Raw genomic sequence first — 26,169 nt, 5'->3', positions numbered from 1 at the left:
TGCATTGTAATTCAGGACGGATCCGTTTGGCTCCGCACGGCCAGGCGGACACCAAAACGACTGTTTTTTCATGTCCGTGGATCCTCCAAAAATCAAGGAAGACCCACGGACGAAAAAGTGGTCACGGATCACGGACCTACGGACCCCGTTTTTGCGGACCGTAAAAAAAAACGGTCGTGTGCATGAGGCCTAACTGTCTATCTATCTTAAAATATCGATGAGCTCACCCATTTGATTATAAATATCAGGTTTATCGAGGGAATACCACAAAATTTAGACGATGACCTATTCCCACCTGACAAGGCAAATTTGGCTGTTGTCGATGATCTTATGGAGGCGGCTTGTGAAAATCTTGAAATACAAAACGCTTCTACAAAATACGTGCACCACAGAAATTTGAGCATCATCTCATTTAAAATGTTTTTTGTCAGGGTAAGAAAAGCTGTACCATAAATTTAAACCCTAAATACATGGTCCTTTTTAAGAACCCACGTAATAAATTACAGGTTATTACGTTGGCTCGACATATGTACCCCGGTAAAACACTTTTCTTTTTAGAAGCTTTTGAAGATGCTACACAAGCGCCTTACAGATGTTTACTCGTAGATTTAAAGCGAACCTGTCACCATGATTTTGCGCATAGAGCTGGGGACATGGGCTGCTAGATGGCCACTAGCACATCTGCAATACCCAGGTCCCATAGCTCTCCGTGCTTTTATTGTGTTAAAAAACTGTTTTGAGTGATATGCAAATTACGTGATATGAGTCCTGTAGCCGGAGATGAGTCAAGCGTCAAGGAGCCCAGCACCTCCCCGCGTCCTCCGATTCTCCTCCTTGCCGGCTGACGTCACAGAGCTGGAGCCCCGAAATCTCGCGATGCGCGAGCTAGCGCATGCGCAGTGTCGGCATCATGTTCATTCCCTGTGCTGGCATCAGCACAGGGAACGAACTACGCATGCGCTAGCTTGCGCATCGCGAGATTTCGGCGCTCCAGCTCTGTGACGTCAGCCGGCAAGGAGGAGAATCGGAGGACGTGGGGCGGTGCTGGGCTCCTTGACGCTTGACTCATCTCCGGCTACAGGACTCATATCACGTAATTTGCATATCACTCAAAACTGTTTTTTAACACAATAAAAGCGCAGAGAGCTATGAGACCTGGGTACTGCAGATGTGCTAGTGGCCATCTAGCAGCCCATGTCCCCAGCTCTATGCGCAAAATCATGGTGACAGGTTCGCTTTAAAATCTGACATGCCCGAGGAACTACGGCAAAGAACCGGTTTGTTCCCGCCAGATCTTCCGGCGGGCTTATGTGTGCAAAAAGAAGCTCTAAAATTTGATATTTCTCATCTCTACGGTCATTATTGGGAGCTTCGCTGCTCCTGTAAAGATGTCGAACAGGATCCATCGTAATTTGGATCTTTTAAAAGCGTTGGTCAAAACAAAACCGATTGTACGAAAATCAATATTACGCAGCTCCAGTAATGAGTTGATATCCACTATTGGTGAGATTGCTCTCAATATCCTTAAAGGAAAGATACCTCTTAGAGAGCGACAAAAAAATATACTGAAAAGATGGCGCAAGGCTATAAAGAAATTAAGCGATAAAAGCTGTCCCATTAAAGATAAGAAGCGCATTGTGAACCAGAGCAGCGGTTTTATAGGTTCGCTGCTCAGCTTTGCGATACCTTTAATCACTAGCTTATAGAGTCGGCAGCTCATAATGGAGTATGCAGAGAAAATGTTCCAGGTTTCCAGACACGAATTGGACCGCCTAAAAAAAACAGCTGTAGAAACACCAGACATACGCCAAACTGCCACACAGCGTTTGGACTCCGAAATTAGTGATATACTACACAGAAATGACCTTTCAGATGATGAAAAAATTAAAAGATACACTAATGTGTTACAGAGATACTTGATGCTCAACAAACAGGCCGGTAAAGAAATGTCAACCTTAACTTTGATTACTCAGCCGCATAACGATCAACAACGATCGACAAATGGCTCTTCTAGCGGAGACGATGTTAAAGAGATACTTGACAATGTTAATATAAGGTATAGGAAAAATGCAGAACTTTTGTTGAACAAACTGCGACGATCGGGTAACAAGCCATACTGGAACGCTAGAGGTGAATTCATTTACAAAGATCAAGTTATACCAGGATCTAACATTATCGTCCTGATTCGCACCGCGACGCAGAGTCACGGTTTGCATAAGGCTAAAACGCCTCGCGGGTAGGGCTTCTTCATGGAAACCATCGCCGAACTGAACGTGTCATCAACCGTGATCGGTAATACAAGAACGAGAGAACTTTACGATAATTTAAAATGGGGGTCGCCCGGTGAACTTTTTGAAGCCGTTCGTACCCCTTTTAGACAGCAGCTGTTCGTAACAACAACACTGGTTTTTATTACCTAAAAAGAGAACGCCGCCTTTGTTACAGGCGGCTTGGTTAATGTTGTAACTTTTACTTTGACTGTACAGTTGTGTTCAAAATTATTCAACCCCCACTGAAATTGAGTGTTTTAGCCAGTTTGACATTGATTTTGATCATTTCAGTCATCTTGTTTACAATTAAATCAAAGAGGCACTTGTAAGTCAGACAAATATAACATAACATTTATAATGAAATAACCACAAATGTCTTTTCTGTGCTCACATCATTATCAGTTTTATTCAACCCCCAAGTGACATTCAATCTTAGTACTTAATACAACATCCTTTTCCAGTTATAACAGCTTTTAAACGAGAAGCATAGCTTGACACAAGTGTCTTGCAGCGATCTACGGGTATCTTCGCCCATTCTTCATGGGCAAAAGCCTCCAGTTCAGTCACATTCTTAGGCTTGCGCGCTGCAACTGCTTTCTTTAAGTCCCACCAGAGGTTCTCAATCGGATTTAAGTCTGGTGACTGCGATGGCCACTTCAAAATGTTCCAGCCTTTAATCTGCAACCATGCTCTAGTGGACTTGGAGGTATGCTTGGGATCATTGTCCTGTTGAAAGGTCCAACGTCTCCCAAGCCTCAGGTTTGTGACGGACTGCATCACATTTTCATCCAATATCTCCTGGTACTGAAGAGAATTCATGGTACCTTGCACACGCTGAAGCTTCCCTGTACCTGTAGAAGCAAAACAGCGCCAAAGCATGATTGACCCCCCGCCATGCTTCACAGTAGGCAAGGTGTTCTTTTCTTCATAGGCCTTGTTCTTCCTCCTCCAAACATAGCGTTGATCCATGGGCCCAAACAGTTCTAATTTTGTTTCATCAGTCCACAGAACACCTTTGTGGTTTGTCCACATGACTTTTGGCATACTGCAGTCGACTCTTCTTATTCTTTGGAGACAGCAAGGGGGTGCGCCTGGGAGTTCTGGCATGGAGGCCTTCATTACGCAGTGTGCGCCTTATTGTCTGAGCTGAAACTTCAGTACCCACATCTGACAAATCTTTTTTCAGTTCCTCAGCAGTCACACGGGGACTTTTCTCCACTTTGCGCTTCAGGTAGCGCACAGCAGTCGAAGTCAGCATCTTCTTTCTGCCATGACCAGGTAGCGTTTCAACAGTGCCCTTTGCCTTGAATTTGCGAATGATGCTTCCTATGGTGTCTCTTGGTATGTTTAACATCTTTGCAATCTTCTTATAGCCATTGCCCTTCCTGTGAAGAGAAATCACCTCTTCTCTTGTCTTCCTGGACCATTCTCTTGACTTCACCATGTTTGTAAACACACCAGTAAATGTCTAGAAGGAGCTGAGTATCACAGTCCTTTTAAATCTGCCTAATTGGTGCTTATTATGCTTGATTGCTGCTCCTTGACATCCACAGGTGTTTTCAATACCTGATCGAAAACACTTGAATGAACCTCTGTTCTTAAGAGTGGTAGTCTTTAAGGGGTTGAATAATTGTGTCAATGAAAAAATCACAAAAAACCCATTTAATACTGTATTACAAAAACAATTGATGTCATTTTAGTTGCATTTGGTTCTTTAAAAAGTCATTGTAAGATTTCATTCTGAACACAATTACAAATGTACACTAAATTCCCTAAAACCCTTTACAGCATTGGGGGTTAAATAATTTTGAACACAACTGTATATTAAATTTGTATTTGCATGTAATATCTCAATGTTTTGCATAAAATGACTTTAAAAAAAGTATTCCGTTTTTCTTTTTACAATAAATACAGTATCTTGATACCTGGCTTTTCTGTTTTAGAACATTTTCTTTTTACAATAACAGTATCTTGATTAGTTAGTTAAAATTGCATAAACCGTTAGGGTACATCGTTGATGGCAGGTACTTAAAAACGCTGCTAAAATGACCGCAAATGCCGAAATAATGAGAAAACAGTACTACACGCCAAAAGCTGTCGGTTCTTACGGTGAAGGATCGTTCTACGCAAAAGAAATCCAAAAAGTACCCCTTGATTAGTGTCACGGATGGTGTACAGGAAACAAGACAAAGCAAAAGAATCTATGACTCACTGGATCCAAAACTAAGGAACAAAAGGGAGACCCCTGCATAAGACCTGTCACTCTCCCTGACTGCTCAGCCTATGCGAACACCCCAAAGGTGGATGGTCGCATATCCACGTACCTCGACTATCTACCACCTGAATACCCTACAATAGTGAGGGGACACGACCACCGGCTCCCTACACTAGACACGGAGCAAGTCAGGGTCAACTGAGATCCAGCAAACAGAAAATCACAAATAAAAGTACAGCACTTATCTTTGTAGAAGACTGGGCAATAGGAACAGCATGCACACACACTCCAGGAAGTTGTATAAGCCGCACACTATTGCATTATGGGGAGGAATTTAAAGGGATGCAATCAGTCCAAACACATGACAGCTGAGAGAGGCTAACGAGATGAGGAACTGAAAACCAAAACAAAGAAAACTCAAGGAGGAGGTTCTGAAAGGTTTCTGTCAGAGCTTCTCAGCTGTCTGGTTGTGACAGTACCCCTCCCTCTACGAGTGGACTCCGGACACTCCGAGCCCACCTTCTTAGGATGGGACCTATGAAAAGCCCTGATGAGACGAGTGGCCTTAATGTCCGTCACTGGGACCCACATCCTCTCCTCAGGACCATAACCCTCCCAATGAACGAGGTACTGGAGAGAACCGCGGACAAGACGAGAATCCACAATCCTAGAGACCTGAAATTCAAGATTCCCATCAACCATAATCGGAGGAGGAGGCAAAGGCGAGGGTACAATGGGTTGAACATAAGGTTTCAATAAGGACTTATGAAAAACATTATGGATCTTCCAAGTCTGAGGAAGATCAAGACGGTAGGCAACAGGATTGATGACAGACAGGATCTTGTAAGGCCCAATAAACCTAGGACCCAACTTCCAGGAGGGAACCTTCAATTTGATATTCTTGGTAGACAACCACACCAGATCACCAACATTCAGGTCCGGACCAGGCACACGTCTCTTATCCGCCACACGCTTATATCTCTCACTCATGCTCTTTAGATTATCCTGAATCTTTTGCCAAATAGATGACAAAGACGAGGAGAATCTGTCCTCATCAGGTAAACCAGAAGACCCCTCTCCCGAGAAAGTCACAAACTGCGGATGAAACCCATATGCATCAAAAAATGGTGACTTATCAGAGGACTCCTGACGACGGTTATTTAAAGCAAACTCAGCAAGGGACAAAAAAGAACACCAATCCTCCTGATTCTCCGCCACAAAACAGCGCAGATATGTCTCCAGATTCTGATTGACGCGCTCTGTCTGGCCATTCGACTGCGGGTGGAAGCAGAAGAGAATGACAACCGAACCCCCAAGCGAGAACAGAAAGCCTTCCAGAATCTGGAAACAAACTGCGTGCCCCTATCAGAGACTATGTCTGAAGGAATACCATGCAATTTGACAATGTGGTCAATAAATGCCTGCGCCAGCGTCTTAGCATTGGGCAAACCAGGAAAAGGGATGAAATCCACCATTTTGCTAAAACGGTCCACCACCACCAGAATCACAGTCTTCCCCGAGGAACGAGGCAGGTCCGTTATGAAGTCCATGGACAGATGTGTCCAAGGACGGGAAGGAATGGGTAAGGGAAGGAGAGGACCTGATGGCCGTGAATGAGGGACTTTGGCACGAGCGCAAGTCTCGCAGGCTGCCACAAAACCCTCAACCGACTTACGAAGTGCAGGCCACCAGAATCTCAGAGCGATGAGATCCAGTGTGGCTCTTGCCCCCGGGTGCCCAGCAAGGACCGTATCATGGTGTTCCTTAAAAATCTTGTGTCTCAAAGCGAGAGGCACAAACAACCTCCCAGGAGGACAAAGATCAGGAGCCTCCGACTGGGCTGCCTGCACCTCTGCCTCCAATTCAGGAAAAAGAGCAGAGACCACCACACCTTCAGCCAAAATGGGACCCGGGTCTTCAAAATTCCCACCTCCCAGAAAACAACGTGACAGGGCATCTGCCTTCACATTCTTAACCCCAGGGCGGAACGTAACAACAAAATTAAACCTTGAAAAGAACAAAGACCATCTGGCCTGTCTCGGGTTCAGACGCTTGGCTGACTCCAAGTAGGCCAGATTTTTATGGTCAGTAAACACGGTAATAGGGTGTCTGGCTCCCTCTAGCCAATGGCGCCATTCCTCAAAAGCCAACTTGATGGCCAACAATTCCCTATCTCCCACATCGTAATTTCTCTCTGCGGAGGAGAGTTTCTTAGAGAAAAAGGCACACGGTCGCCATTTGGCAGGAGAGGAACCCTGAGACAAGACCGCACCCACACCTACCTCTGAAGCATCAACCTCAACTATGAAGGGTAAAGAAATATCAGGTTGTACCAGGATGGGAGCGGAAGCAAAACTCTCCTTGATATTAGAAAAGGCCTTACGCGCCTCTACCGACCAGGAAGAAAAATCGACCCCCTTTCTGGTCATATCAGTGAGTGGTTTAACAACAGAGGAATAATTCAAAATAAACTTCCTGTAATAATTGGCAAAGCCCAAAAAACGCATCAGCGCCTTCTGATTCTCAGGAAGCTCCCACTCAAGCACAGCGCGGACCTTCTCGGGGTCCATGCGAAAACCAGAAGCGGAGAGAAGAAACCCCAGAAATTGAACCTCTGGAACCGCAAACACACATTTTTCCAGTTTCGCGTATAATTTATTCTCCCGCAGGATGAGCAAGACCTGACGTAAGTGTTCCTTATGAGTTTTGAAATCAGGAGAAAAAATCAAAATGTCATCCAAATACACTAATACAAATTTTCCCATTAAATGATAAAAAAATGCTGTTCACGAAATGCTGAAAAACGGCTGGGGCATTCATCAAACCAAAAGGCATAACCAAATTCTCAAAATGGCCCTCAGGGGTATTAAAGGCCGTCTTCCATTCGTCTCCTTCTCTGACCCTGACCAAGTTGTATGCCCCTCTTAGGTCTAATTTGGAAAAGACTTTAGCCCCAACAACCTGGTTAAACAGATCTGGGATCAGAGGAAGCGGATAAGGGTCACGAATAGTGATACTGTTCAGCTCCCTGAAATCCAGACAAGGTCTTAAAGAACCATCTTTCTTCTTAACAAAGAAAAAAACAGCGGCAACAGGTGACTTCGAGGGTCGTATGTGTCCTTTTCTCAGACTCTCAGAGATATAAGCACGCATAGCGACCCTCTCAGGTTGGGAAAGATTGTATAAACGAGATTTAGGCAGCTTGGCGCCTGGGATGAGATTAATAGGGCAATCGTACTCCCTGTGCGGGGGCAAATCCTGAACTCCACTCTCAGAGAAGACATCCGAAAATTCAGAGAGGAAAGGTGGTACAGTCTTAGTAGAAACCTCAGAAACAGATGTCGTGAGGCAATTCTCTCTGCAAAAGTCACTCCAACCATTTATTTGCCTAGCTTGCCAATCAATGGTGGGGTTATGTTTAGTGAGCCAGGGTAGCCCCAACACTAGAGGAGTAGGCAAACCGCTAAGGACGAAGCATGACACATCCTCAACATGAGCATCACTCACAATTAAACGGATATTGTGAACTATGCCCTTTAATGATTTCTGAGAAAGTGGAGCGGAATCAATAGCAAAAACAGGAATATCCTTTCCCAAAGTGCATACCTGGAAACCATGAGTTATTGCAAATTGATTATCAATGAGATTGACAGCTGCTCCACTATCCACAAAAATCTCACAAAAAATGCTCTTGCTCTCTAGCGCCACCCTAGCAGGCAGGACAAAACGGGAACTACAAGCAAACGGAAAACCTTCAATTTCCGCCTCAACCCTGCCAATAGTAACAGACGGAACATTTTTAAAAGATTTTTTCCTTTTTGTTTCTTTATTACTCCCAGAAAACTGCCTGTATCTCCTAGAGGGACAAACATTTGCCAAATGATTTATACCTCCACAACAAAAACAAACCCTCCCATGCGGGCTAAATCTTCTATTGTCAGAGGCAATCAACCCCAGCTGCATGGGTTCCTGCTCAGAAGGGGCTGACAACGACTGAGACCCCTGCGCACAGAATGAGACCACTGCACTGTCCCGGGACTGAGTATGACAGGAAGGAGAGATCTCTCCTCTCTCTCTAAGACGCCTGTCAATACGAACGGCCTGAGACATAGCAGAGTCCAAGGAGATAGGCCTCTCATGAAAGGAAAATGCATCTTTCAATCCCTCTGAAAGACCATGGCAAAATTGACTTCGGAGTGCAGCATCATTCCAACCAGTATCAGCTGCCCATCTCCGAAATTCTGAGCAGTATATCTCTGCGGATTGTTTACCCTGGCATAACAGACGTAGTCTAGACTCAGCCAGAGCAATACGATCCGGATCATCATATATCTGACCCAGGGCTAAAAATAATTCATCCACTGAACGGAGGGGCCGTGCCCCCTCCGGCAGCGAAAAGGCCCAGGACTGAGCGTTACCCCTGAGCAGCGATATAATGATCCCCACCCTCCGTTCCTCATCACCAGAGGAATGGGGAAGAAGGCGAAAATGGAGTTTGCAAGCCTCTCTAAAACGCACAAAATTCTCACTACCCCCGGAGAACGTATCCGGGAGCGAGATCTTAGGCTCAGAACAAACTCCATGAACGCAAGCTGAACCGGTCACTTGAAACTGAGAAAAAGTCTTACGGAGATCAGCTACCTCCAATAAAAGACCCTGGAAGCGTTCAGCCAAAAGTGAAACCGGATCCATGCTTGAGACGGTTTTGGCGGCTTATAATGTCATGGATGGTGTACAGGAAACAAGACAAAGCAAAAGAATCTATGACTCACTGGATCCAAAACTAAGGAACAAAAGGGAGACCCCTGCATAAGACCTGTCACTCTCCCTGACTGCTCAGCCTATGCGAACACCCCAAAGGTGGATGGTCGCATATCCACGTACCTCGACTATCTACCACCTGAATACCCTACAATAGTGTGGGGACACGACCACCGGCTCCCTACACTAGACACGGAGGGAGTCAGGGTCAACTGAGATCCAGCAAACAGAAAATCACAAATAAAAGTACAGCACTTATCTTTGTAGAAGACTGGGCAATAGGAACAGCATGCACACACACTCCAGGAAGTTGTATAAGCCGCACACTATTGCATTATGGGGAGGAATTTAAAGGGATGCAATCAGTCCAAACACATGACAGCTGAGAGAGGCTAATGAGATGAGGAACTGAAAACCAAAACAAAGAAAACTCAAGGAGGAGGTTCTGAAAGGCTTCTGTCAGAGCTTCTCAGCTGTCTGGTTGTGACAATTAGCGACGAGTTTACCGGATAGAAATAATTGTTAAAAAGAAGGTTAGGGGGAAAAAAGCTGTATTTTGTAAAGTGGGTCAGTTACCCCAAAAGGTTTAACTCTTGGGTTCCAGAAAAGCATTTGGTAAGCGTGTAAACTATGGAAGATGGATCGTTTTTTATTATGCTACCCTGCAACGCCTCCGCCAAACTTTACCCTGCAAATACCATCACCGATTACACCACTAAATTAGCAAAAAGTTAGGCAATATATTGGGGCTTTAGGGCTACTCGCGCGTTCGCTCAAACAAGAATGTAGACGCGGAGCACATCGGTTTGTGCTGCAACAAACCTGGCTTTTCTGTTTTAGAAGTTTTTCTTTTTACAATAATACAGTATCTTGATTAGTTAAAATTGCATAAACCGTTAGGGTACATCGTTGATGGCAGGTACTTAAAAACGCTGCTAAAATGACCGCAAATGCCGAAATATTGAGAAAACAGTACTACACGCCAAAAGCTGTCGGTTCTTATGGTGGCGTTGAACCCTTATTCAGAGAAGTACGAAAATTTGGAATAAGAAAAGACGCTGTAAAAAATTGGTTGAACAATGAGGATACTTACACATTGCACAAACCGGTTAAAAAAATCATTTAAAAGAAACAAAGTTGTGGTGTCTGATATAGATGACAAATGGAAAGCCGATCTTGTGTGTATGATAGATTTTTCTAAAGAAAATAATGGTGTAAAATGCTTGCTAACTATCGTTTGATATTCTTTCGAAATATGCTTGGGTGTCTGGACTTTCCAATAAATCCAGTGTGACGGTGGAAGCCGCTCTTGAACAGATATTTACGTTAAGCGGGCGGTCACCCAGGAAACTTCAGACGGATCAGGGTCGAGAGTTTATAAACAAACCTATGAGAAAACTTTGTGAAGTCTTTAAAATACATCATTTTTTATCTTCGAATACGGTCAAAGCGTCTCTGGTGGAGCATTTTAATAGATTCCCTTACGTCCTCAACAGCAGCACAGATGGGGTTAACTGCCCCTGTGGACTGGTAGGACCGGCGGAATTTTAATGAGCTCAAGAACCAATAAACGATCTTCAGCTCCCTGAAAGGGAGGAGATCACCCCCCAGCCCACCGTGTTTTTTTCTGTCCTCTGGACAGGTGGACTGGCGTGTCGCTCCCTCTCTGGGAGCTGAAGATTGCTTAGGGGTTCTTTTCCCCTCCTTAAGCTTAGCTCGCTTTCTATGGATCTCAGTGCCTTTATTTTAGGCCTGATCATGGCGATTTCGGTCTGGGGTACCGTCGGGGAGGGGGGCGTCCCCTCCCCTCTTCTCTCATCATCTGTAGACGGTGCTCCGTCCCTCCGTTACCGCATGTGTGCGGCGCTATGGGCGCCGCCATTTTCCGGAAGTGACGCGCCCTAGGTGCGCTACGTCACTTCCGGTTTTCCGAAGCGTTGCGGTGATGTATAAAACTCACCTTTCTTTTAAACTGGCTCCCTAGAAGGACATCCTGGACTTAGGATTAGTCTGGGGAGACAATTTTCGTATAGGTAGAGCCAGTATAGGCTCTGATTTTTCTGGGGGCTGATCTCGTTTCAGGACCCGCCCATTGGGCGGGGCTTCCTCCTTTTAAGCGCCCAGAGCCCATCAGTCAGTGCTCTGGTTGCGTTGCTTTCACAAGTTAGCTCCAGAGCTCTCCTGTGCTTTGTGATATTCCTGCAGTATTGCTTTGCTTGGGTTTTGTACTTCCTCTTCTTTCAGCTCTATTTCTTCTAGTGCTGATGGGCCCCCTTAAGGTCTGGTTTTCTCCACCTCCTGATATTGTAGGTGTTATGACCTGTTTTGTTTCTTCCATTACAGACTATGGCTTCCCCTAAGGAGCAGGATCAGCGGAAGGCTGGGGCCAAGAGGAAGCATTTGGCATGTTACGAATGTAACACACCCCTAGATGACAGCTGTCCTTACTCCAGATGTGAGAGTTGTCGCACGGCATCCACGGAACCCACGATGCAGGAGATGTTCCAATGGACTAAGACATACGTGGATGATTCCATCAAGGGAGTAGTTCAGCTGCTTAATGAGAGGCTACCAGGTCCCTCTCAGACTCCCATGGAGGTGGTTTCACCGGTCGAAAGACCTACCCCCTGTTCAGTGGGGTCTTCTTCTTCTGAGGAAGAAGAATCTACTTCTTGCTTTTTCCCTCCAGAAAAGACGCAGAAGTTACTCAAGTCCATCAGGTCGGGGGACCAGGATGTTGACATGGGGGAGTCCTCCGATCCCGCCGGTCGGACACAGCGTGTCTTTAGAGCGGATGAGACCCTCCTCTCTGTGATGCGCACAGAGTGGAAAAAGCCTGAGAAGGGTCCAGTGCTTACCAGAAAATTCAGACTCATATACCCGATGGCTAAACCCTTGGTGGAATCGTGGGGTTCCGTTCCCAAGGTGGACATGGCTATAGCCAAGTTGTCCCGGCGCACTCTAGTCCCTGCAGACGATGGGTCTAGCCTGCAGGACCCTCTAGATCGGAGGGCAGAGTGCACCCTTAGGAGGGGTTACGCGGCGGCCGCTGCCTCCGCATCTACTTCCATTGCGGCCACTGAGGTAGCCACCTATCTACGCTCTAGGCTTAATCAAATCCAGACGGATGTGGACCAGAGCGTATCAAGAGACGACATCCTGGCAGCCTTCAAGTCAGCCAACCTGGCTATGGACTTTTTAGTTGATTCCTCCCAGATGCAGCTGAAGCTGGCCGCCAAAACTATGGCCCTAGTTTCAGCTGCCCGCAGACCACTCTGGCTGAAACCGTGGATTGCGGATAACGCATCCAAGTTTAACCTTTGTGGGCTCCCCTTCGAACCAGATAGGTTATTCGGGTCCGAATTGGACAAAATAATGGAGGGGCTCTCCGATAAAAAAGGGAAGAGCCTCCCCCAGCAGCCCCAGACAGGAAAAGAAGGGCGGAGGTCGTCCTGGGCAGCAGTCTAGGCGCAGAGATTGGGGGGGGGGCCGTCTCGTAAATACCCGAGACGCCCCTGCAAACCCACCAGGGAGGCAAAACCCTCCTGACTATGGGCCTCCTCGAGGCTCTTGGATAAGCCCTGCTGCCCCTGCAGTGTCTCCTCTAGATTTTCCCGTACCCCTCCCCCAGATTCCCGTGGGGGGCCGTCTTACCCATTTCAAAGACCCTTGGAGCCGGTTGATTGCAGACCCCTGGGTCCAGGACATAGTTTCCGCCGGGCACCGGGTAGATCTTATCTCTCTCCCCCCAGAGAGATTCATCGCCACACGAAACTTCGGGTCTGCCAAACAGGTGGTCCTAGAATCTTACATTCAGGACTATATTTCCAAGGGAGCCCTAGAGGAGGTACCGGCAGGGGAGAGGGGCCTAGGGATTTATTCACCAGTGTTCCTGGTTCCCAAGAAGACAGGAGATCTCCGGATGATCATCGATTTGAGATTCCTCAATCGATTTATAAGGAAAACAAGGTTTCGCATGGAAACCATAAGGTCAGTCAGCCATATCCTCAATCCTGGGGACGTCATGGCTACTCTGGACCTCAAGGATGCGTACCTTCACATTCCGATCCATTCCGCTTCCCGGAAACTCCTCAGGATCGCGGTCCAGATTTCAGGGGTTTGCAGGCACTTTCAGTTCGCCGTGCTTCCCTTCGGAATCTCTTCTGCCCCCCTCATCTTCACCAAGGTGGTGGTTTCGGTGGTGGCAGCTTTGAGACTCCAAGGACTGACTATTATTCCTTATCTGGACGATTGGCTTTTCATAGCCTCTTCAGTTCCGATCCTTACCCACCATCTTCAGGTCGCAGTCTCTTTTCTCTTCCGCCTAGGCTGGATTATCAACTGGCAGAAGTCGAATGTGAGCCCATCGACTTCAATCCATTACTTAGGATTCGTGGTCGACTCTGTGGAGATGTCCCTCCGGTTGACTCCAGAAAGGAGAGCGCGGATTCAGGACCTGGCAAAGGCCCTTTATGTCCCTCGTCGAGTCTCTATCCGGACTCTCATGAAGATGCTGGGGCTCATGTCAGCGGCTGCGGATGCGGTCCCTTGGGCGCTATGGCACCTCCGTCCTCTTCAGTCGGAGGTCTTACACCTATGGAACGGCAGCCCTGCGGGGCTAGATTCCCTGTGCTCCCTGTAGAGTTGTTGCGATACCAAATTTTTGATTCGGTTTCGATACCATGAAAAAGTATTGCGATACTCGATACCATTCGATACCACGCGAAAAAAATAAACAAAAAAAGCCACGTGCATTCCTCATTTTTAAAAATGGCGAATCGCGCAGTTTTTATTTTATTTTTTCTGTTCCGGCATTCACCACCTAGATTTTTTTTTTATATTTTAATAGTTTGGACTTTTCTGACGTGGCGATGTAATATGTTTATTTATATATTTTATATGTGAAATTGGGAAAAGGGGGGTGATTTATACTTCATATTTTAGTGGTTTTTTTTTTTTTCACTTTTTATTTAATAACTATTTCCCCCCTTAGGGGCTAGAACCTGGGATCTTTCATCCCTTTTCCTATTCACCCTGATAGATCTCTATCAGGGTGAATAGGACTCCACACTGTCCCTGCTGCTCTGTGCTTTGTGCACACAGCATCAGGGATGTTACCATGGCAACCAGGGCTTCTGTAGCGTCCTGGCTGCCATGGTAACCGATCGGAGCCCCAGGCTTACACAGCTGGGGCTCCGATCAGAAGCTGCCACTGCACCACCAATGAGGGGGAGTGGAGAGGTCCCTGTGGCCACTGCCACCAATGATTTTAATACTGGAGGGTTGAGAGGGGCCGGCGCACTGTGCCACCAATGATTTTAATGGGATGGGGGGATTGAGGGGGGGGGGCACACTGCACCACCAATGATTTTACCCCTTTATACAGGAGGCGGGTACTAGCAGATCAGCGGCAGTTAACTGCCGCTGATCGCAGCTCCCTGTCAGGGGCAGGGTGCCGGCAATGCGATTCTGCTGACGGCACCCCACTCCTGTATGTGTTAAAGACTGACTACTGTATATGAGTCCAGACTTTCACTATTAGGCCACACAGAGCGGCGCCCAGCGATGTCTCAGCACTCACCATTTAGTCCTGGGCGCCGCTCCGTTCGCCCGCAGTGCCCCATTACTGTCTCCTCTCCTGCTCCACATGCTGCTGATTACTATCGGAGCGATGGGAGGAGACATCAGCTTCACTAGTGGGCGTTCCTTCTCCCTGGCTGTAGCGCTGTCCAATCGCAGCGCAGGGAAAAGGAACGCCCACTAGTGAAGCTGATGTCTCCTCCCATCGCTCCGATAGTAATCCTATCATTGGTGGCGCAGTGCGCCCGCCCCTCCTCCGCCCCTCTCTTCTCATTGCCGCCCCTCCTCCACCCCCTCTCTTCTCATTGCCGCCCCTCCTCCGCCCCTCTCTTCTCATTGCCGCCCCTCCTCCGCCCCTCTCTTCTCATTGGTGGCAGCGGCAGCAGCACAGGGGCAGGGAGGACAGCTTCCTTCTCCCCGTGCTGCTGAGAGAGAACATGAGCGCGCCGATAGCAGCGCGCTCATGTTCAGAGATACTAGACTGCGCAGAAGCGCAGCCCAGTATCGAAAAAACGGAAATCCCGGTATCGTATCGATACCGGGACAAAAGTATCGATTGGGTATCGAAATTTCGATACCCGCAACAACCCTAGCTCCCTGTCCGGTCAAACCCGAAATTCCCTCAGATGGTGGTTTCAGCTACCAGCAGGGAAGTCTATGACCCAACCAGCTTGGGTCATATTGACTACAGACGCGTCCCTTGTAGGCTGGGGCGCTCACCTGGACGGATCCCCAATTCAGGGATCTTGGTCTCCTCTGGAGCGCATTTTTTCCTCCAATCTTCGCGAGATGCGAGCTATCCGGCTAGCCCTCCTTCACTTTGCGCCTCAGATCCGGGGCAAAGCAGTGAAAGTCCAGTCAGACAATATGACTGCAGTTCTCTATATAAACAAACAGGGAGGCACAAGATCATTGCCCCTTCTGTCAGAGATCGGGGTAATTCTTCGGTGGGCAGAGCTGAACCTTTCCCATCTATCTGCCGTTCATATTCGAGGCTCCCTCAATATGATAGCAGACCGCTTAAGTCGAGGATTACCGACCATGGAGTGGTCTCTGCATCCGGAGATCTTCAGGCAGCTAGTTCACAGATGGGGTATGCCAGAAGTGGATCTCATGGCAACCAGGTTCAACGCCAAGGTGATGAGGTTCTGTTCCCTCTACAGGGAAGACAACCCCCTGGCGATAGATGCTCTGTCGATACCGTGGAGGTTCAGGCTGGCTTACATCTTCCCTCCGTTTTCCATGATACCGAGGGTATTGATGAAAATCCGTCAGTATCAGGCCTCGGTAATAGACATCATACCGTTTTTGCCCAGAAGATCCTGGTTTACCCAGCTCATTCAGATGAGTCGGGGACAATACTGGAGACTCCCCCCGGAGCAGACCCTGGTGTCGTGGGACACTCACCTCTGCCCAGATCTGCACAGGTTCAACCTGACAGCCTGGAGGTTGATCAGTCCCTTCCCAACATAGAAGGGCTTTCCGAGTCGGTCCTGAGAACTTTGTCGCATTCCCGAGCAGAGTCTACAAAGAAGGCCTACTCCAGGATCATGAGAATCTTCGAGGCATGGTGTGATTCCAGACAGGTGGCGTCTGCAGATCCGCCCCTTCCTGCGATACTTCAATTTCTTCAGGATGGATTAGATAGAGGCCTATCTCCAGCTACCTTGAAGGTACAGGTTTATGCCATCTCGGCCTGTCTCAACAGGCCACATTCTCGGGACCCACTCATCAAACGCTTCCTGAAGGGAGCTGAAAGACTAAAGCCTACTATACTGAAACCTATCCCCCAGTGGGATCTTTCAGTAGTGCTCAGGGGGCTAGCATCTCCCCCCTTCGAGCCCTTGGAGGAGGTAAATTTTAAATTTTGGACTTTAAAGATGGTCTTTCTTCTGGCTATAGCTTCAGCCAAAAGAGTTTCTGAATTGCAGGCTTTCTCCGCAATTCACCCGTACATTATTTTTCTACAGGATAGAGTACTCCTGAAGTTTTTACCTTACTTCAGGCCTAAGGTGCCTACTTTCCAGAACATCAATCAGGTAATATCTTTACCAGTTTTGTTTACAGCCTCCTCCTCTGATACTCCATGCTAGAGACCCGTTGGATATTTCAAGATGCCTCCAGATCTATGTGGATAGATCTAGTGAGTTCAGGATAGATGAGAATCTTCTTATCCTGTTTGCCGGTAAGTCTAAAGGCCGTAAAGCGTCTAAAGCCACCATTAGTCGCTGGATCAAGGAGGCCATTATGGAAGCTTTCGTCTCCCAATCCTTAGATCCTCCTGAGTTTGTGAGGGCCCATTCTACTAGGGCGGTCTCCACCTCGGTTGCGGAGAGAAGACTCCTCCCCTTAGAGTTGATCTGTAAGGCGGCCTCCTGGAGCTCTGAGTCAACCTTCATCTCCCATTATAGGATAGATGCTAGGATGGCAGAGTTTTCGGCTTTTGGGCAGACTGTTCTTAGTTCTGCCAGGCATGAGGACCCTCCCTAGGGGATTCTTCTTGCTATCTCCCCATCTGTGCTGCTGTTGAGGACGTAAGGGAATCGTTAATTTCTAACGATAATTTGTTTTCCCTTAGTCCTAACAGCAGCACACAAATATCCCACCCTAAATACATTATGCTTGGTAAAAACACGGTGGGCTGGGGGGTGATCTCCTCCCTTTCAGGGAGCTGAAGATCGTTTATTGGTTCTTGAGCTCATTAAAATTCCGCCGGTCCTACCAGTCCACAGGGGCAGTTAACCCCATCTGTGCTGCTGTTAGGAGTAAGGGAAAACAAATTATCGTTAGAAATTAACGAATGCTGAAAACAAGAATGCAACGTTATCTTAGAGAACAAAACACATACAGATACATTGACAAGTTACAAGACCTGGTATATAGTTATAATCGCACATACCACAGAACCATAAGGTGTCAACCTGTCAATGTAACAAAAGAGAATTCTTTAACCGTTTGAAAAAATATCTACAGCGATTGCGCCGCTATTAAAAAAGTTAAACCGTTATAAAATATAGGCGACCATGTCAGAATTGTACGCTATAAGGGGACATTCACGAAGGGCTATGAACAAACCTATACGGATGAGATATTTACCATTTACGCTGTAAACTCTAGGGGCCTGAGACCCCTTTATAAGTTGAAAGACCTGTCCGATGAGATCATTGAAGGATCGTTCTACGCAAAAGAAATCCAAAAAGTACCCCTTGATTAGCGACGAGTTTACCAGATAGAAATAATTGTGAAAAAGGTTAGGGGAAAAAAGCTGTATTTTGTAAAGTGGGTCAGTTACCCCGAAAAGTTTAACTCTTGGGTTCCAGAAAAGCATTTGGTAAGCGTGTAAACTATGGAAGATGGATCATTTTTTATTATGCTACCCTGCAACGCCTCCGCCAAACTTTACCCCGCAAATACCATCGCCGATTACACCACTAAATTAGCAAAAAGTTAGGCAATATATTGGGGCTTCAGGGCTACTCGCGCGTTCGCTCAAACAAGAATGTAGACGCGGAGCACATTGTTTTGTGCTGCAACAAACCTGGCTTTTCTGTTTTAGAACATTTCGCGGATGATGATTTAGTTTTAGCAAAAGAGAACAATTCTTTAGATATAAAGAAAAAAATTCTTCCCCATATTAAAGCCGGATTTTATACAATGTTTGTTTATACCGATATCATTCAGCATCAACTTGTTGGCGATAGTTACGTACAGCCTTTAAGAACTGTGGAGTTAAGCAGCGAAAATGGCAAAATAGTCACGCAAAAGTATAATAGGCCGGACTATATACCTCTCTGCAAACAACACTGATACCATTACAATATCGATACTCACGGATCAAGCTAAACCTGTTTAATTCAAATACGGAAAAACTATTGTGCGATTACACTTTAGACCTCGTGCTGTGACGACAGCATTAAAATGTTGTCCCAGAGAGTGTACGGTGACCCAAATGCGTATACACATTATTACATAGCGCAAGCAGGTCATAGTTTGGACGGCTTTCACGGCGCAGTATTCATGCACGGTTCGGGGCTCGTAGGATTATTTCGGAGTCTGTTCCGTAGAGTCTTACCCCTATTCAAGAAAGGTGTGGAACTTGTAAAACCACACGTAAAAACAGGAATATTGCTAAAGATGTTGTCTCTACAGCATCGACAGCCGTTATGGATCGAATAAATAGACCTAGGCAAGCGCAGGAGGGCTCTGGCGTTGTGCAAATTGGAAAAAAAACACGTAACATGCGACAAAATGATTTCGACACTTTAAATAACATCTTAGGACATGTCCAAACATGGCTTCAACATGCTGGGACATACCCTGACGCGCTTCGCAAAATGGGCGCCGTATTTCACAAAATGGATGATGCCGACAAAAAATGAGTGCTTGTTTTGGATTCAGAAATGTCATGTCGACAGGGAAGAATGATTGACAGAATAAGGGGCGTTGAATGGGTGGTAATTAGGTGTGGTTTGAGGTGTGCGATGGGCGGCGCTTTGGGAGAGACTGGGAGGATCTTTGGGAGGAGTGGGTTGGGTTATGGGTGGGGAAAGGGGTGTGTCGACCTGTCACTTTGAGTTTGACGAGCAGTGGAGCTTCTTACTACTGGTGCTATTTTGACTTTAAAATGTCTGTAATCAAATGATTTTTGTGCTACGATTTATAGGTTTATTCCAGGGCACGAAAAAAAAACTGCCCGAGGAACTGTACATGCACAAAAAAGCAAAAACAAACCCAGAAGTTATACCTACCTTTCTGATCCCCCACCTCCACAGTTCTGATGGTGCAGGGTCTCCACTGCACCCCACTTCCTGCTACTGTTTAGACATTGCAGGTAATGGTTATGAATAGTGATGAGCGGCAGGGGTCAGATTCGAATTCGTGATATTTTGCAAATATTTTTTAGAATATTCACCATATATTTTTTTTTTTTAATGATCGCGTAATATGCGAATATTGCACGTTCAATACAGGCGTGGGTCAAAAACGAATATATAGCACTATAGAATATAGTGTTATATATTAGTTTTTAGAATATTCGTAATTTTTTTCTATCTGAACACATGATTCCTCCCTGCTTCTTGCTTGTGGGCCAATCACGTCATTTGCCAACATGCAAGAAGCAGGGAGGAATCATGTGTTCAGATTGAAAAAAATGACGAATATTCGTCATTACGAATATATAGCACTATATGCTAAATATTCGCGAATTCTCGAAGTGCCGATATTCGAGATTAAAATTCGCTATTCGAATATTCGCGCTCAACACTAGTTATGAATGCTGCTCTCAGTAAAATCACTGGCTGCAGCCATGACCTACCTCAGCCAGTGAGTGATTGGATCTTTCACATAATCAGCCGTAAGTCCATCCAAAATGTTGGGTGGGTCTGATATTGATGGCCTATTCTGAGGATACACCATCAATATTTTGAACCTTTTTCTTACAGCATTAGATTAAGGCCTCATGCACACGAACATATTTTGTATCAGTGTCCGTTCCATTTTTTGTGTGGATAGGATGCAGACCTATTCATTTCAATGTGTGCTGTCCGCATCCGTATGTCCGTTCCGTAGCCCCACAAAAAAAATATAACATATCCTATTCTTGTCCGTTTTAGGCATTGTTACAATGGATCCGCAAAAAAAAACGGATGTCATCCGTTTTTTTGGGCCGACCGCAAAACGCATGTGGTCGTGTGCATGTAGCCTAAGGCAGAGTGTCTGTGAAGAATACACTCACCTAAAGAATTATTAGGAACACCATACTAATACGGTGTTGGACCCCCTTTTGCCTTCAGAACTGCCTTAATTCTACGTGGCATTGATTCAACAAGGTGCTGATAGCATTCTTTAGAAATGTTGGCCCATATTGATAGGATAGCATCTTGCAGTTGATGGAGATTTGAGGGATGCACATCCAGGGCGCGAAGCTCCCGTTCCACCACATCCCAAAGATGCTCTATTGGGTTGAGATCTGGTGACTGTGGGGGCCATTTCAGTACAGTGAACTCATTGTCATGTTCAAGAAACCAATTTGAAATGATTTGAGCTTTGTGACATGGTGCATTATCCTGCTGGAAGTAGCCATCAGAGGATGGATACATGTTCTCATTCTGTTTACGCCAAATTCGGACTCTACCATTTGAATGTCTCAACAGAAATCGAGACTCATCAGACCAGGCAACATTTTTCCAGTCTTCAACAGTCCAATTTTGGTGAGCTCGTGCAAATTGTAGCCTCTTTTTCCTATTTGTAGTGGAGATGAGTGGTACCCGGTGGGGTCTTCTGCTGTTGTAGCCCATCCGCCTCAAGGTTGTGCGTGTTGTGGCTTCACAAATGCTTTGCTGCATACCTCGGTTGTAACTAGTGGTTATTTCAGTCAACGTTGCTCTTCTATCAGCTTGAATCAGTCGGCCCATTCTCCTCTGACCTCTAGCATCCACAAGGCATTTTTGCCCACAGGACTGCCGCATACTGGATGTTTTTGCCTATTCACACCATTCTTTGTAAACCCTAGAAATGGTTGTGTGTGAAAATCCCAGTAACTGAGCAGATTGTGAAATACTCAGACCGGCCCGTCTGGCACCAACAACCATGCCACGCTCAAAATTGCTTAAATCACCTTTCTTTCCCATTCTGACATTCAGTTTGGAGTTCAGGAGATTGTCTTGACCAGGACCACCCCCCTAAATGCATTGAATCAACTGCCATGTGATTGGTTGACTAGATAATTGCATTAATAAGAAATAGAACAGGTGTTCCTAAAAATTCTTTAGGTGAGTGTATATGTTAATACTGTAAGCGTAAAATGTAAAGACGTAGCACATGATTGCAGGTAATTCAGAATAATAACTGCATACTAGCAAGAAATAACAATGCATCAATGATTAATAACTGATAATTATGTTACTAGAACAATAGGATTTTTGCGTAGACTGAATACAATGCTCCAGTGACACTCTCTACCACGTATCTTATGGCTTGATGTGCATGACTGTCTGGCTTGTTATTGTTCTTTCAGTCATTGAAGGTTATAAAAAGTTGAACTCAGCCATAAATTATATTTTTCCTGCAGTGTTCTGCCTGCAATAGTGAAGAAAATGGGCACATAAATGATGGTGTACACAACAGTGTGTAATTGTCTAGAAAGGCAATTTATTACTTGAGTTATCAGAAAAAGGACTCATGGCACACAGCCGTCGCCTGTTTTGTGGTCCGCAAATTGCGGATCCGCAAAACACGGATACCGGCCCTGCCCTCTATAGAAATAAACAAGAATAGGACAAGTTTACATTTTTTTTGCAGGGCCACAAAACGGACATATGGAGTGCTGTCTGCATCTTATGCGGCCTCATTGAAGTGAATGGGTCCACATCTAAACCACAAAAAACGCGGATTGGATGCGGACAGATGCTGTACGGCATCTGTACAGCAATTCACAGTGTAACTTGCCCGTGGCTAAACAGTTCTGAGCTGATTCTCTGGGATGACGAAAATGCTGTAGCTCATTATTAGTGGCCTCACACCAAGGGCATACGGACCGGAGAAGAATCCCATCTGGCTGCTATGGGGCCAGAGAGGGTTCAGTCGCTTGCTGTTGGTGGGAGCCTGTGTAGGACAGGACTACTCTTTACAAAAAAGAACTGCATGGTTTAAATACTACCATAAATTTTTTATCACATTTTATCAGCCTATATGTGAATATTTTATGTAATTTTCTTTTTTCTTACAAAAATCTGGAAAATGGCGTAGCGTGCCAGGCCTCTAACGCCACCCAAAGTATAACTATACTCACCCAGTACCCTTAGGCCCCTTGCAGACTAGCGTGTCCGGATTAGGTCCGGATGCATTGCGTCTGCGATCAGGGAAAATCGTGCAAGTAGGTACGCAGTTGCAGTCAGTTTTGACTGCGATTGCGTTCCTATGTTCAGTTTTTATCGCACGGGTGCAATGTGTTTTGCTCGCGCGAGATAAAAAACTGACTGTGGTACCCAGACCCGAACCCGGACTTCTTCACTGAAGTTCAGGTTTGGGTTAGGTGTTCTGTATATTTTATTATTTTCCCTTATAACATGGTTATAAGGGAAAATAATAACATTCTTAATACAGAATGCTTACTAAAATGTCGTTTGAGGGGTTAAAAAATAAAAATAATTAACTCACCTCATCCTGTTGTTCGCGCAGCCGGCATCGTCTTCTTTCTTCTTCTTTCAGGACCTGCCAAAGGACCTTTGATGACGTAATCGCGCTTACCACATGGTAACGTCAGCGCAGGTCCTGCTGAATGAAAATAGAATCTTCTATCTTCATTCAGCAGGACCTACACTAACATCACCACGTGGTGAGCGCGATTACGTCATCAAAGGTCCTTTGGCAGGTCTTGAAAGAAGATGGTGCCGACTGTGCGAACAAGTGGATGAGGTGAGTTATTTTTTTTAATTTTTTTTTAACCTCTAAAGCCACATTTTACTATGCCTTCTGTATTCAGAATGCTATTATTTTCCCTTATAACCATGTTATAAGGGAAAATAATACAGTAAATTGACTTTTATCAATTAACTTACATCATCTCCTAGCAACCCTGAGTGAAAATCGCACCGTATCCGCACTTGCTTGCGGATGCTATGCAATTTTCACGCAGACCCATTCATTTCTATGGGGCTTGCGTTGCGCAAAAAACTTAGAATATAGAACATGCTGCGATTTTCACGCAACACACAAGTGATATGTGAAAATCACCATTCATCTGCACATCTCCATTGAAGTGAATGGGTCCGGATTTAGTGCAGGTGCAATGCGTTCACCTCATGCATTGCACCCGCACGGAATTCTCGCCTGTGTGAAAGGGGCCTTAGGGTTATGGGTGAACCGTTTAAAACATAACTTTTAATAATATCCTTACAAATATTTCTACGCCTTGTTTAGGCATAAATATAGTCGTGAGTCCCCTTTCTGCAACTATTTAGGAGTAGCAAATGTGTGACACATTTACTATCTTTTACACCTGAAAACAGGTGTAAAAGTGGCGTAAAACGACTCCAATCAGAGGCTCAGTAGTTTTTACTCCAGGAGCACAGACTGCTGGAGGTGCACCTAATTCATAAATTAGGCTAATCTTCCGGCAGTGCAGAGCAGGAGCAAAGATCAGCATAAGAAGCTAGTCTTTGTAAATGACCCAAATATGTACACCTGATAAGATCTATCACAGCGGTACCAATACACATTTTGATAAATGAAAGAACCAACTAGTCCTACCGCATCCAGGGTTCTGCTGGCGTGTTGTCGTGATGTCCGCTGGAACCGGAACAAGGTCGCTGTGCCTTCTTCACAGTAGTAATGCTCACATTGTGCCTTCTTCACAGTAGTAATGCTCACATTGTGCCTTCTTCACAGTAGTAATGCTCACATTGTGCCTTCTTCACAGTAGTAATGCTCACATTGTGCCTTCTTCACAGTAGTATTGCCCACATTGTGCCCTCTAACAGTAGTAATGCCCACATTGTGCTTTCTAACAGTATTAATGCCCACATTGTGCCCTCTCACATTAGAAATGCTCACTTTGCGCTCTGCTCACAGTAGTAATGCCCACATTAATAAGGTTATTCCCAGGCCTACACGTTCCTCTTACACAGTGTGGACTGCCAGGGAGAACTCCCTGCTTCACCATCTAAATGAACTGCCTTGGCCTGCCCTCAACTCTTTGCACCCAGGGCATGTGCCCAGCTTGCTCGCCCCCCCTCGCTACGCCCCTGGTCTACGGCTACATTCACACCACAGTGAAAAAAACGTCTGTTAAAAATGGATAAATTGACAGTTTTTTATGGCCATTTTCCATCAGTGTGTGCATCCATTTTCTGTCTGTCTATTTACATTTAATGGCCTTTTTGCATCAGTTTTTAACGGCTGTTAAAAATTTATGAATTTTACTGCCTTTTTTTTTTAAAACCCCTGCAGTGCCCTCAGTATACATTATGCCCCCCACAGTGCCTTCAATATATAATGCCCCTCTGTAATGCCCCCAGTATAAACACTTCCCACCGTATTGCCCTCAGTATCTATAATGGCCCCACTGTAGTGCCCCTGGTGTTTATAATGCCCCCATAGTGTCCCTGCATATAGAATGCCCCTATATACAGGGGATATAAGAGGTCTACACACCCCTGTTAAAATGTCAGGTTTCTGTGCTGTAAAAAAATGAGACAAAGATGAATCATTTCAGAACTTTTTCCACCTTTAATGTGACCTATAAACTGTACCACTCAATTGAAAAACAAACCGAAATCTTTTAGGTAGAGAGAATAAAAATAAATAAAAATAATAATAATATGGTTGCATAAGTGTGCAATTGCGGTCCCCAATGCACGGAACGGCCTAAATCTGTAATCAGAAAATAAAAAGAGATTAGAAAAAAGGAGATGTGTTACTATCTGGTTTTAACTGGCAGAAAACATTTTTGGTGACACATTTTCTTTAAATTAGGCCCCTTTCACACGAGCGAGTATTCCGCGCGGATGCGATGCGGGAGGTGAACGCATTGCACCCGCACTGAATACTGACCCATTCATTTCTATGGGGCTGTGCACACGAGCGGTGATTTTCACGCATCACTTTTGCGTTGCGTGAAAATCGCAGCATGCTCCTCTTTGTGCGTTTTTCACGTAAACGCAGGCCCCATAGAAATGAATGGGGTTGCGTGAAAATCGCAAGCATCCGCAAGCAAGTGCGGATGCGGTGCGATTTTCACGCACGGTTGCTAGGAGACGATCGGGATGGAGACCCGAACCTTATTATTTTCCCTTATAACATGGTTATAAGGGAAAATAATAGCATTCTGAATACAGAATGCATAGTAAAACAGGGCTGGAGGGGTTAAAAAAAAATAAAAAGTCATTTAACTCACCTTTATCCACTTGCTCGCGTAGCCGGCATCTCCGTCTGACTCTTTTACTGTCTAGGACCTGTGGAGAGCATTAACTATAGTTTAAGGACCTGGGATGACGTCACTCCGGTCATCACATGGTACGTCACATGATCTTTTACCATGGTGATTCACCATGGTAAAAGATCATGTGACGTACCATGTGATGACCAGAGTGACGTCATCCCAGGTCCTTAAACTATAGTTAATGCTCTCCACAGGTCCTAGACAGTAAAAGAGTCAGACGGAGATGCCCGGCATCGCGAGCAAGTGGATTAAGGTGAGTTAAATGATTTTTTTTTTTTTTTAACCCCCTCCAGCCCTGTTTTACTATGCATTCTGTATTCAGAATGCTATTATTTTCCCTTATAACCATGTTATAAGGGAAAATAATACTATTTACAGAACACCGATCCCAAGCCCGAACT

At 45.6% G+C, this 26,169-nt stretch overlaps 1 protein-coding gene across 1 annotated transcript in view; it reads left to right on the top strand.

Annotated features, from left to right (window-relative positions):
- LOC120999043 (SPHK1 interactor, AKAP domain containing) overlaps positions 1-26,169 on the top strand; it is a 268,238-nt gene that overhangs the window by 228,971 nt on the left and 13,098 nt on the right. The window lies entirely within an intron of this gene.

This window comes from Bufo bufo, chromosome 4 (assembly GCF_905171765.1).
Source record: "Bufo bufo chromosome 4, aBufBuf1.1, whole genome shotgun sequence".
Lineage (NCBI taxonomy): Eukaryota > Metazoa > Chordata > Amphibia > Anura > Bufonidae > Bufo > Bufo bufo.
Note: the sequence above shows the minus strand (reverse complement) of the source record. Positions and strands in the feature narration are given on the sequence as shown.